This window comes from Nycticebus coucang, chromosome 4, assembly GCF_027406575.1.
Source record: "Nycticebus coucang isolate mNycCou1 chromosome 4, mNycCou1.pri, whole genome shotgun sequence".
In the NCBI taxonomy this organism is placed as follows: domain Eukaryota; kingdom Metazoa; phylum Chordata; class Mammalia; order Primates; family Lorisidae; genus Nycticebus; species Nycticebus coucang.
Genome location: NC_069783.1, coordinates 41,533,320 through 41,543,083, shown reverse-complemented (window position 1 = coordinate 41,543,083; position 9,764 = coordinate 41,533,320). Strand labels below are relative to the sequence as shown.

Here is a 9,764-nt window from a genome sequence, read left to right as displayed (position 1 = left end):
CTCTGAAAGCTGAAACCTGAAACCCAGTGGCCTGGGCCAACACCCCAGCAGGAGGTGGCCAGAGAACTAGTATCCTATCCCTGGGCTCCTTCCCAGTCACCCGCCCATGATGGCACCTTGTGCCCTGGTCAGTGGCAATGAAACCTGAAAGGTCCAGGGATGAGCAGCGACCAGTTCAAAGTCACACAGCTGGTGCTGATGGTTGGGAGGGTGGGGCAGATCCTGTGGGAAGTCTCAGGGACTGAGTCCCTGGATGGGAAGAGACTGGAAACACAGACTTCCTTTTTTTTTTTTTTTTTAATTGGCCTTGCCAAGGGCCCATGCACTTCCATAGAGGCCCATGGGATATGGGACGATTCTCTATGCTGGCCTTCACCTGATGTATCCCACCTGACCTTAGTAGGTGTCACTGAGTCCTTCCACTCCTCTCCTGGCCCTGCCCTCCCCGCCCAGCCCCCCGGGCCCCTTCTTCACTTATCTGTGAGAGAGAGTGCCCTCCCATTGCCAAGAATAGGACAGGAAATATGCTCATGATCACAGACCAAATTCATTAATTCATTCATCAAAACCTCTATGGGCTGCTGCTGACCCAGACTGCAGAGAAGAGAGAGAGGGGAGGGCACACTCCTTGGTGAGCCAGCTGCATCAACAGATAACTACTCTGTAACAGCACATTGACCAAGACTTATCTGCCCTGTGTGTGGTAGGGACACTGAGGGGCCCAAACCTACCCTAGGAAGTCAGAAAGACCTGGATCTGAACCACTGAGTAGGGGTATACCAGGGTCAGGGATTGGTCATATTGACCAGTCCCAGGCCCCCTGTCTGGGCTGTACCCTCTGCTCTACAGCACAGCTCAGTAAATAGTACTGAGCTCCTACAATGTCCCCATGCTGAACAGGAACCTGGGCTCTAGAAGTTTCCTGGGCCAGTGGGGGAAGACAAAACTATCATCCTTGCAATGTTGAGGAAAGCTGACAAGCGTTGGAACCTCTACTGTGTATAGTTGTCCCTCCCTCCGTATCTGTGGGGGATTAGTTCCAGGACTCCCACGGATAACGAAATCCACAGATGTCCAAGTCCCTGATATAAACTAGCTTAGCGTTTGCATATGAGGTCCGATGATTAAGTTCACAAAGTTATCCTAGAAAAAGTGCTATATACCTCATTGTTAAATATCACCAGTCACCTTAGTGTTTGCCTATGAGGTCTGATGATTAAGTTCACAAAGTTATCCTAGAAAAAGTGCTATATACCTCATTGTTGAATATCACCAGTCACCTTTGAAGTACTCCCTTTGGGAAGCTATGCATCCACACCAGTGCCTAGTTCACCCTTCAAAGCAATTTTGGAACTCTTCTTCTGGAATGGCCATCAGAGTTGTTGTTAGATTATCCTTGATGTTCTGAATGTCATCAAAATGTCTTCCTTTCAATATTTCCTTTATCTTTGGGTAAAGAAAAAAGGCACTGGGGGCCAGATCAAGTGAGTAGGGAAAGTGTTCTAATATGGTTTTAGTTTACTGGCTAAAAAGTTCTGCACAGACAGTGCTGTGAGAGCTGGTGCATTGTCATGATGCAAGAACCATGAGTTGTGGGAGACGCCATCTTCAGTAATTCACCAAAATGACAAACACAAAGGGAAAGAGGAGAGGCATCTGATACATGTTCTCTAGGCCTTTTAGAAAACAAGGAGTTGTTCCTTTGGCCACATGTATGCGAATCTACAAGAAAGGTGATATTGTAGACATCAAGGGACTGGGTACTGTTCAAAAAGGCATGGCACACAAACGTTACCATGGCAAAACTGGAAGAGTCTACAATGTCACCCAGCATGCTGTTGGCATTGTTGTAAACAAACAAGTTAAGGGCAAGATTCTTGCCAAGAGGATTAATGTTCATATTGAGCATATTAAGCACTCTAAGAGCTGAAATAGCTTCCTGAAATGTGTGAAGGAAAATGGTTAGGAAAAGAAGGAAGCCAAAGAGAAAGGTACCTGGGTTCAACTGAAGCGCCAGCTTGCTCCACCCAGAGAAGCCCATTTTGTGAGAACCAACGGAAAGGATCCTGAGTTCCCAGAACCCATTCCCTGTGAATTAATGGCATAATAAGCATATAACATATCACACAGAGTACCAGTGGACCTATGTTTTTAGGTGCAAGAACCTATTTATCCCCCATGAGCTCATGGCATAATAGGTGTACAGCATAGTATTAACTCAAAAAGTATTAACACAGGATAACCAATAGCCCCCATGTAACAGTGATACAAGGTGCTGGAACCTATTTCCCATGAATTCAAAAGTCAATCAACACTTTGTCACATTCAGTGGCAAGATGCCTCCCTGAATTCAAAAGTCAATCAACACTTTGTCATGTTCAACGGCAAGGTGCCTCCCTGAGCTACTGGAACCTCTTCCCTATGAATTCATGGCATGGTAGATACAAATAATAGCGTAAAAATGTTTCTTGTTCATTCACTAAAAGTGTGATTTTTTTTTGCCCCAAAGAAGTATTAAAGCAAATTTTAATGTGTCCTAAAAAAAAAAAAAAAAAAACAAAACAAACAAAAAGGACCATGAGTTGTGGGCCAAGATTTTCAGTGAAGATTATCCTTTTTCTCTATTGATGTTTACTTGGTCTGCTGTTCTTTTCACAGTTAGCCAACAATGTGGATGCACAATTTGATGAAAAAAAAATTTTTTTGAGACAGAACCTCAAGCTGTTGCCCTAGGTAGAGTGCCATGGCGTCACAGCTCACAGCAACCTCCAACTCTTGGGCTTATGCGATTCTCTTGCCTCAGCCTCCCAAGTAGCTGAGACTATAGGTTCCACCACAATGCCTGGCTATTTTTTGGTTGTAGTTGTCATTGTTGTTTGGCAGGCCCGGGCTGGATTCGAACCCACCAGCTCTGGTGTATGTGGCTGGCACCTTAGCTGCTTCAGCTATAGGCACTGAGCCAATTTGATGAATTTTTGCAAGTTCTGCTCATTACCATCTTCCCTGATGTCCTCTTATCAGTGACACTTTCTGTCTCCTCAGAAGAATGATTAATCCATTTCCTTCATGGCATTATCCACATAAACTTGGACTAACATGTCCCTGTTTTACTTCCACTCTTGCCAAGTTTGACAAGAAATTTATGAATATTTTGTTCATTGCTGTAATTCAAGCTGTGACATCCTCACATTCTCACAAGGGCACACAAAAAGCACAACAATAATGAATGCCACTCAGCAAGACATTGCCACCCATCGACACCAGCACATCCGTGAGACACTGATATACCAAGGTTATAAAACCTTACTGAGTTGTTTGTATAGTGCTGACAATACAAGTGCATGGTAGCAAGTTTGAGAACTTAATTGTCAGAACTTGTATAACTTACACACATCCTCCCATATGTTTAAATCATCAAATCATCTGTAGATTACTTATAATATATAATACAATGTAAATGCTATATAAAATTTCTTATTATGATTTTTAAAATTTGTATCTTTTTTTCTTTTATTTGAGACAAAGTCTTGCTCTGTCACCCTGACTGGAATCCAGTGGTGACATCATAGCTCACTGCAAACTCCTAGGCTCAAGTGATCTTCCTGCCTCAATCTCCCGAGTAGCTGGAACTAAAGGCAAATACTCTGGCTGATTTTTCTATTTTTTTGTAGAGATGGGGTCTTGCTCTTGCTCAGGTTGGTCTCAAACTCCTGGTTTCAAATAATCCTTCCACATCAGCCTCCCAGAGGGTTAGGATTATAGGCGTGAGCCACTAAATCCTGCCTGAGGTGGATACTCTTAGTATCCTCATTTTACAAAGAAGAAATAGAGGCTCAAAAAGTATTAATATCATACTTGTCCTAGGTCACAACCTAGTAAGGAGTGGAGCCCATATCTAAATGCAGCGGCCTGACTGGAGCCTAAGCCTTTAACCACTGTGCTCATTTCAGTTACAGGGGGTAGGCAGGGAAGGCTGGGAGGAGGTGTCAGTTATCACCTTAATTGCTGGGCTAGGAAGCTAGGACTTTAGTCATTGAGCAATAGGGAGTCAGTGAAGGCTTCTGAGGAAGGGCACGATAGCATCTAGCCTGTGTTTTGGCACAATAACTACAGAAGCTACTTGGAGGATGCATTAAAGTTAAAGTGCAAAGGAGGATGATTGCCTTAATGTTCAGATGAGAAAGGATGAAGGCTGGATGGAGCAGTCGGGATGCTGAGGAAAAGGGACTGCTCAGATAGGTGGAAGATCCAGCCTCAGCCCTATTGGGAGAGTAGTCTCTGCTTGACCTCTTCTGACCATCAGCTGCCAGTGAGGCCCAGACAGTGGCCATTCATCCACCAGATGCCTGTTGAGCAGCTCTTAAGCACAGGACTTATTATCCCTGGGAGACAAGACGGCAAGACAGCCCTGTCCTCCAAGAGCTCAGGGTCTTATGGTCAGTAATCCTCAAACAGTTAGTGAAATCATAAATGTGCTTTCTCCCCTCCAACCTCCCAACAGCTCTAACAGTGAAGGAGTTTCTAAATTTAGACTCTTTATAATTGTTTAGACAGAACTCTTTCCCTGCTACCACCTCGCAGGCCCCTGGGAGGCTTTGAGACTCATCTTCTCTTTACATTTCACCCAGGACCAGGTACATGGTACTGAGTACATTACAGAGAATTCATTTAGTATTGCCTGAGACTAATTTGTCTCACTAGAGAAAAAATGTTCTCCCACTGACCTTAAAGTTTGACCTTCAACACAGAGCACAAATTCCTGAGTGGGACTGTTCTGTGAGACCACAGTCCTGTCATTAGGCTCAGTAATGACAATGCTCTGAGCCTCTTGTTTTTTTTAGTTTTAGTTTTTTTTTGAGACAGAGTCTCACTTTGTCACTCTTAGTAGAATGCTGTGGCATCACAGTTCACAGCAACCTCAAACTCTTGGGCTTAAGTGATTCTCTTGCCTCAGGCTCCCAAGTAGCTAGGATGACAGCTGCCCACCATAATGTCCGGCTATTTTTAGAGATGGGGGTCTGGCTCTTGCTCAGGCTGGTCTTGAACCCATGAGCTCAGGCAATCCACCCTCCCTGGCCTCCCAGAGTGCTAAGATTACAAGCATGAGCCATCACGCCTGCTGCTGAGCCTTTAAGGCCGCGTCCGTGTACAGGGTGGAGAGATCTCTGAAGGCTGCCAGTCACTCCATATGAGCCAATCAGCACAAGGTATCTAGACCTAAAGGCAGCCTAGTTGCCTTTAGTAACACAGGACACTCACCTCTACACCCACAGGAGCCCTCCCATTTATCCTGCCAGTGCAGAGGTGAGTGTCCTGTGTTACTAAAGGCAACTACCCTGTTTCCCCGAAAATAAGACAGTGTCTTATTTTAAGGTGTGCTCCCAAAGATGCTCTAGGTCTTATTTTCAGGGGATGTCTTATCTTTCCTGTAAGTAGGTCTTATTTTTGGAGGATGTCTTATTTTCGGGGAAACAGGGTAGTAACACTAGTATCTAGTATCACTGAGTGATAAATGGGAGGGCTCCTGTCAGTGCAGAGGTGAGTGTCCTGTGTTACCATGAGCCCAATGCTGCTCTAGACTTTGACTGTTGAGGCAACTGAAGTACAGACAAGCTCATATTTAGGGCCTGGAAGAAAGGGACCCATGAAGCTATTCTTGACGTTTGGTGGCTTCAGTGCAGATAGATCAGGAGTAAGAAATAGGGAAGGCCTGCAAGTAGCAACTGGTCCTGGGAGGTTGAAGTTCCTAGTGTGAATTTAAGGGCTGTTTTTATTTCTTGAACTGATATGTTTTTATTTCCTCTTTGGCCCTCCTAAGGATTTAACAAAGCTCTTTGGGATGTTTCAGCTGCCTGTGTATGTGTCAGATCTTGGGTGTGAGGGAACAGACTGTGAGAAGGAGGAATGAGTTTTTGCTGGGGTTGAGCTTGGATCAATATCAGGAAGTAAGGGGAGCCGAGGCTCTGGGTTTCAGTGAAGGGTGTGCTCTCTTCCCCTCTCAGACCTTGTTCCAGTAGCAGGGCGGCCCAGGTCATGACTGGGACTATTTCTTCCTTTTATTTCTGGCAAAAGGTACAGGAGGGGAGTTCCCCTTCTCTGTTTGTTTTGATTGATTCTGTTGTTTTCTTAAAGAGAGGAAGGAAAACCATCATCGCTTTTTCGGTTTTGTGAACAATAAAGGCAGGCAGAGAGGATGTTCGCTGGGGCTGGGGCTGTGGGGGCTGGGCCAGCTCCTCCCCACTCTTCTCTGAGAAGGCCCCCAGAACACAGATCAGGCCTTATGGTGTCGGGTCAAGTTTATTTGCTGGTTCTGCCTTTTAACCTCTGTGAAGCGTATCTGTAAAAATGGGAAACTTCAGATCTATTATACTTTATACTAACTTGTAAAAACACAGTGCGGGCCATACAGTAAATGCTCCGGAAATGTCTTTCCTTTGCTTTCTTCCATTAGGGGGTGGTCTATCCTGTTAGCCTAGTGGTACATATGGGGACATCCCTGTCCTCTGGCTTGTCAGTACATAGTAGGACCTGTGACTGCTGCCAGGGCTGGGTTTCTGAAAGGCACTGAGAAGTAAATAGCAGATGAGGCTGGGGGCTTTCTTGCTTCCTGGGATTGTTTTTGCTCTTCTAGAGCCAGGCTAGGCTGCCTCTGAATTTCTCAAAGGCCCTCAGTCCCTCCTGGGTTGTGCCCTCCAGAGTCTGCTCTGCAGTCCTGGGGAGAGCCCCTTCTTTGAGGGGATGGGGATGCTGCCCAGAACAGACAGAAGGGAGCACCACCCACTTTCTTTATCCTCCCTGGGCACCAGCTTGCTCTGAAGCTTGACCAGAACACACTACCTTTCAGGGTCTCTGTGTAAAGGTATGTAGATTCTGAACTTTTTTTTTGTTTTTTTTTTTGGCTGGGGCTAGGTTTGAACCTGCCACCTCCGGCATGTGGGACCGGCGCCCTACTCCTTGAGCCACAGGCACCGCCCGATTCTGAACTTTTAAAATACACTCTTTTACACTGTTGAAACAGTTTGCCATGACAGTAGTTGTATTTTTAAAATTCTTTGAGAAAAAAATACAAATAATTATCAGCAAATATACATTTATTATGCTTTTAAATGATTGTGTCTTTTTTGTTTTTAGACAGAGTCTCACTTTGTTACCGTGGTAGAGTGCTGTGGGGTCATACCTCACAGCAACCTTAAACTCTTGGGCTCAAGTGATTCTCTTGCCTCAGTCTCCCAAGTAGCTGGGACTATAGGCCCTGCCACAATGTCCAGCTATTTTTAGAGACAAAGTCTTGCTCTGGTTCAGGCTGGTCTCGAACATGGGAGCCAAGGCAATCCATTCACCTCAGCCTCCCATGCTAGGATGACAGGCGTGAGCCACCGCACCCAGTCTTTTTCCCCTCTTTATTGAGACAGAGTCTCACTTTGTCACCTTTGGTAGAGTGCCATGGCGTTGTAGCTTACATCAGCTTTAAACTCTTGGGCTCAAAAGTTCCTCTTGCTTCAGCTTCCCAAGTAGCTGGGACTACAGGTGCCTGGCTATTTTTTAGAGACGAGGTGTCGCTCTTTCTCAGGCTGGTCTCAAATTCCTGAGCTCAAGCAATTCACCTGCTTTGGCCTCCCAGCGTGCGAGGATTACAGGCACGAGCCACTTCACCTAGCCCAATTGTGTCTTTTATTCAACAGGCTCCAAGTACATTTAAACAATTTGTCCTCTAATGTGGGACACATCAGCTTGGACATGATGCTGATTCTGAAGGGGCTGGAGGCCCCCGTGTGCCCCAGAGTCTCTGAGGGCACAGACAGTCCTGGAATTCCTGGCTAGGAATTGACAGCCTTCAGGGGTCTGACTGAGGGACACCAAATGGGCAGTAATAGGCCTTGATACAAAAATCCAACACTGACTGATAAGGCTGCACTGGGCAGCAGTTTTTGTTTAACACGTGGGTGCTGCCTTGGCTGTCTGTTGGGACATCTATCTCTTGCCCTGCCACCAACCAGCTCTGTGATCCCAGCATGCTACTTTACCTCTCTGGGCCCCAGTATTGTCACCTGTAAAATAGGGTTGATAGTACTTGTGAGTTTGGTGAAAATGAATGAGATGATGAATTCATGAGACTTGCTCAGTACAGGACACAGTTGTTACCTAACAAAACAAAAATAAAAACAAATCCATGTATACATTGGCTTCCCTTCTTGTAGTTGCTGCTTGCCATCATGTGGGCCAGCTGTCCCCTTCTGGAATAGCCTCCCTTGTCCTCTCCACACTTCAAGTGCAGCCTTTTCCGGGGAGCCCTCTTGGCTCCTGCGTCTGGTCCTGGACCCTTTCTCTGGCCCCACCCCCCCACCCCCACCCTCCCGTGTTGTTCCCTAGTGGGCCCTTGTGTTCTTGTCTCTGGAACAGCAGGATTCCAGTTTCCTCTGTTGCTTGGGGAGCCCAGCAGCCCCAACCCCTGTCCCCAGCCCGAGCCTGCTCCACCCCAGGCCCAGCCTCTGCTCCACGGACCAGAGTGCTGGTTCCCAACCACATGAAGGCAGGCACACGGAAAAGCCATAAACCAGAGGCCTGAGCGGGATGTTTGTCAACGAAGGACAGATCTGTGGCCAGGGACGTGGAGGCTGTGTGCTGGGACCGATCGGAAGCGAACATTTCAGAGGAGAAGGGATGAGCACCAAGGAGCTGGCACGGCAGGGCAGGAAGGAGGCCCATTAACACTTGGGCCCCAACCGCGCTTCCTCCGGCACCTCAGCCAGGGTGCACACAGGCCGTTTGTCCCACTTTCACTGCGGCACTGTGTTCGCGGCAGCCCTGGCCCCCCAGCCCCAGGTGGGCGGGTGTTGCCTGGGCACAAATGCCCTTTATGGATAGGCAGTGCTGGAGGATGGCGGCACCTCCTGGGACCGGAACCACCCCCTAAAGAATTCAGAATTGACCCTGGAGCTGCCTCCCTCTTGGCAATGCAAGGAGCCTGGTTACATGAGGGTGGGGGACAAGGCTTTGCGCCCAGGACCCCCAATTACAGGGGCAATCCCAGAAGCAGCAGCCATTTTAGGAGGCTGGACTCCCCCAAGTGAGCTCATGCTGGGAGATGGTCCCCTCTCCCTGCCTGCTGCCCCCCCTACCTGGGGCCTGAACTTGCAGGTTCTCATTTCCTTGAGGGACTCTAGGCAGTGGGAGGTTGCCGCCCTGGTGAGGCTGCAAAGAAGAGGAAAAGAAGGCAGATCTCAGTTATCCCTGATCACCTCCCTCCACCGAGGATCCAGAAGGAGTGGGGCCTAAATCAATTATCTAGGGACAACCTGACCATCCCTTCTGGGAAGTCTAGCCTGTGTTAGCCTGGGGTTTTATTTTCAGAGGGACCTCTGATGCTGTTTTTGAGGCCAGTGTGTGATAGAAATCATCCACAGACAAACCCTCCAGACTGGCCCCAGTGAAGTTCCATCCTCCATTCACGCACAGCCTCCGGTCTGCCCTGAGTTTTTTTAAACTGTCTTTTGCTCAGGGACAGGTGCAAGCAAGTGCTGGTTTCCCTCCAGCGCCCCCTAGAGATGGCCCAGGGACCTGCGCCCGCCCCACGGAGGCCCTGTTGTGTTTCCCCCGCATGGAGAAGGGAGAAGGGAGAAGGGAGGCCCTCCCCCACCCACCCGCCCCCGCCCCTGCTCCTGCCCGGCATTGCTGAGCTGAGCTTCCCGCCTGTCCCCACTCCAGGCCAGCTGGTGGGTGCAGTGACCCTTCTGTGGAGATGACTGTCCTCCTCTGACATCCAG

General features: G+C 47.9%; 1 pseudogene; it reads left to right on the top strand.

The window, feature by feature from the left end:
- Positions 1-1,621: 1,621 nt before the first annotated feature.
- Positions 1,622-2,107, top strand: LOC128584749 (60S ribosomal protein L21-like; annotated as a pseudogene).
- The last annotated feature ends 7,657 nt before the right edge of the window (positions 2,108-9,764 follow it).